Raw genomic sequence first — 3,932 nt, forward strand, 5'->3', positions numbered from 1 at the left:
TTTATGGCGGGCATCACAGGCAACAAAGCTGATGGACTTTGGAGATCCTGAGCCAAGCTATCTACCCAATTTGGCCCTGCGAAAGCAAAGCAACAGAGGAACGACTTGGAATTAGCTGACAAAGATCCAATTTTGTCACTGCAGCTGTTAAAATATAGTGCACCTCACAGTGGTAGCATTAGAGACATTGGCCTGGACAAGTTTTTCTGTCACTACTGGAGTCAAACCCAAATGCATGTGTATAAAACATTATCAAAGAAATCTCACCAGACAGTGTGTTTTGATGCAACAGGCTCCGTAGTCAGGAAACTGGTGAGACCAAATGGCTCATCTGGGCACATCTTCCTGTATCAGGGCGTTCTGACAGGGCATAATAGCTCAAGTGTCCCTGTGGTACAGATGTTGTCAGAGAGACATGATACTAATGCAATCACACAGTGGCTGACAGAATGGATTCGTGCAGGAGCACCACTTCCAAAAGAAGTTGTCAGTGATTTTTCTCTGGCCTTGCTTGGGGCTTTGGTCAAGGCTTTTACTCCTCACCCTGACCTGAAGTCTTATATCAATGAGTGCTTTGGTGTCTTACTTGGGAAACGGTCTGCAAAACTGCCCTCTTGTTTTGTCAGGGTTGATGTAGCACACTGCATCAAAATGATCTGCCAGTGGGACTGCCTGAAAAACAAAATACATCGCATTAAAGATTTTTTTGTGAGTTCAATAGTACAGCTTCTTAAATCACAGTCTCTGAACCATGCTAAAAAGCTAATACGTGCTATCACTATTGTGGCACTGAGCGAGGCAGAAGGCAATGACAGTTCCGGAGCACCTCTCACATCAGAAAGGTGCAAGAACTACCTGAAAGCTCAAATTGCAGAAGAGTCAGTCTTCATTCCAGAGGAGGTAGAGGAAGAGAAACTGGAACAAGTGAATCTCTGTGATGAAATACACACTGACCTACAGCAGTGGGTTACAGAAATTTGTGATGAGAGCAGGTCACTTGCCATGGCTGATGGAGATAGAGATAGAGATAGAGCACTACCTCCCTGAGATCATTCCCCATATAATAAGACTTGTACGTTACTTACCACTCTGGACAGGGATAATGGTCCCTCTCTTCCAAAGCACCAATGTCACTTCAAGTTCAGCTGCAGTTGAAGCAGAGTTCAAAAACATCAAACATGGACTTTTCAAGCATGAAAATTTACCTATTCGTGTGGATCGATTCATTGCTCGTCATCTGTCCTTCGTTGAAGGAAACATGCGGATTTGTTTTGCAAAACAACAAGGTGAAGAGGATGCAGCTATTGGAACAGTGACTGTGACGTCAGCCAATCCATTACCCACTATTAGTACAGAAGGGAACAAAAAAATGGAAGCTGTACCTGGTGAGGTATCTAATGCTGCCACAAGTATCCATCCAACAGATGAAGAACCTGTTGAAAACTGGAGAGGCCTAGGTGTTCCACCCAAAAAAAAGAGGAGGGATTCCTACCTCTTTCCTTGCCCTGAATGGCTCCATGCAGATCCATCTGTTAGGGGGAAAAGAGTCAAAGTAGAGTTGTTAAAAAATGGAAACAATCAACAGCCTGTTAAACTCAGGAAATCAAGAGTCTCTCTGCTGAACACATGTGCATTTGATGCTTTTTGTCAGTGCTTATGTTGCGCTTTCTGTGACAGTCTTACTTTTCAGAACGTTACTAACAATGAAGAATGTGACAATCGAGTCCTCCAGCTGGTGAAAGCGATTGCCACAAAAGGTGTGACCCAGCAGGCTTACTTACAGAGAGCAGAGCTGCTAAGTGAAATATTCACAGGTGTCCAGTTGAAGTCTGGTGACCTTCAAGTTGATGCACAGTGCCACATCTCAACAGTAATACAGAAGACAATGAGGAACATTGCAAGTGTATATTTTTCAAAACAGTGTTCTTCACAGTACTGCAACCTTAGCACACGCATCACAAGGGAAGTTCCATTTCTCTCCACTTCCATTGCTGCCCTGCAGGATTATGGCATTTCTCAACTGGAGTCTATAGTGGAACAATCACTAAAGCTTCAGGAGTCAGTCTGTCTCAGGCCAATCCAGAATCCATCTCAGTGCCCATCTGCACTCAAAAATGAAGACCACACCCCAGGAAAAGCACTCTGCGCAGGGAAAGTTACACACAGTTACAGTGTGGGAGAACTTGTGTGGATTGACACTGATCTTGGAAGCCATTTCACAGCAGCTCCAGCAAAAAAGAATTCCCAGAGAGGCTCATTCCCTTTACGGTCATGACTCATTCCCTTTACGGGCCTTGGTAGACTCAGGAGCAAACAATAGCTTTATGGACCAGGAACTGGCAAGACAGCTTGGGATCCATTTAGAGTCTCTGGACCATTCTCTGATCGCCAGAACTTTAGACGGTCATCTATTGGCTCAAGTCACCCAGTGCACCAGCCCAGTTACACTTATCCTCTCCAATAATCATATAGAACAGATCCAATTCACTGTCCTAAGGTCTTCTAATTTCCCTTTAGTGCTTGGTTATACCTGGTTGAAGGTCCATAACCCCCATATCCTCTGGAAGAATTCTCCTCTGGAGTGATTACCGTTCATTGACTTGTCTACAGTCTGCTCAACACACGAAGATAGAGTCCACTGACTGCACCCACCTTGAGGCCCTGGACCTTACGGGGGTTCTGAAATCTATCATGACTTGCAGGAGGTTTTCAGCAAGGACCTGGCACTCTCTCTGGACCCTATGATTGTTCCATCGACGTCTTGCCTGGGGCCCCCTTGCCTTCGAGTAAGTTTTATAGTATGCCTAAGCCAGACAGGGTAGCCATGGAGAAGTACATCAGGGACTCTTTGCATGCTGAAATAATCTGCCCATCTTCTATTCGCTTAGTGCAGGGGGTTTTTTTTGTTTTTTGTTTTTTTGTTGAAAAGAAGGATGGCACACTTAGGCCCTGTATAGAGACTACCGTGAACTGAAACCTGGAAATACCAAGATGGCCGCCAAGCTGCTGCACGTGTACGTCAGAGATAAGCTAACAGAGTTGAATTGAATTAAACCTGGACATCAAATGAGATTAAATGAAACAAACATGCCACCCAAGAAAGCAAGTAATTATGTGGAGGAAGAGCTGGAAGAAATAAAAAAAAAGCTTAATTCCATAACGGAAAAGCTCTCCAATGTGGGTGAACAGCAAGCTCAAATAGTAAGCTTGCTGACTGAAGTAAAGGAGCTGAAAGAAATTCTGAAAGACAAAGATAAGGTTATTGCACACTGGAGAGAAGAGTCAATGACTTGGAGCAATACATGCAGTCGGAGGATGTAATCATAAATGGATTGGAAATGAAACATCAAACTTATGTGAGAGCTACTGCCACTGGCACCGGCGAAATGAACGAGGGCGAGAACGCACCGGCGGAGGAGCTACAAAGTGATCACATAGCAGGATCAGGAGTTATTCATCCCTCAACAGGGAAATTTCCATGCACTTAAAAAATTTCTTACTGTGGTTTTAGGTTTTGCTGTGTTGTTACTGTTTATTGCTCTGTTGTTACTGTTCATCAGTATTACTCTGTTTTTACTGTTTATCATTATTGCTTTGTTGTTACAGTATTCCTTTGTTAGTGTTATATTTTCAAAATAATGCACATTAAATCGATTTTGAAATCGTATTTTTTTTTAATACAGGCAATCACCAGTGTGGATTCAACAACAATTGCACCTTATGCACTCACATAAGATATGGTAGCTTCAACGTCGGCTGACTACAGCTCATAAAAATGACATTACAAAATATTATATCATAGCATGGACAATGAATTAATGACCCACCTTATCTGACTTTAGCACTTTGTTTTGTAGAGCTGCTGAGTGACATAATCAAATTAATCCCAAAACAAGGGTAGCACAAAAGAAAAAGTTTACCGTATGAAACAG

The 3,932-nt window shown here is 43.0% G+C and overlaps 1 protein-coding gene and 1 long non-coding RNA gene across 16 annotated transcripts in view; one reads left to right on the forward strand and one right to left on the reverse strand.

Annotated features, from left to right (window-relative positions):
* fat3a (FAT atypical cadherin 3a) overlaps positions 1-3,932 on the forward strand; it is a 291,897-nt gene that overhangs the window by 163,023 nt on the left and 124,942 nt on the right. The window lies entirely within an intron of this gene.
* LOC109971072 (uncharacterized) lies at positions 85-2,197 on the reverse strand. 3 transcript variants are annotated; one of them, XR_002276494.1, is made up of 5 exons: positions 1,684-2,197; positions 1,086-1,529; positions 856-954; positions 587-672; positions 85-388 (listed from the first exon to the last, which is right to left on the reverse strand). It is a non-coding gene; the product is annotated as an uncharacterized LOC109971072 (long non-coding RNA). The 3 variants fall into 3 exon arrangements; XR_002276493.1 differs by having other exon boundaries at positions 87-388; positions 1,086-1,145; positions 1,383-2,197; XR_002276492.1 differs by having other exon boundaries at positions 87-388; positions 1,086-2,197.

The sequence above is a fragment of the Monopterus albus genome, unplaced genomic scaffold, assembly GCF_001952655.1.
Source record: "Monopterus albus unplaced genomic scaffold, M_albus_1.0 scaffold214.1, whole genome shotgun sequence".
Lineage (NCBI taxonomy): Eukaryota > Metazoa > Chordata > Actinopteri > Synbranchiformes > Synbranchidae > Monopterus > Monopterus albus.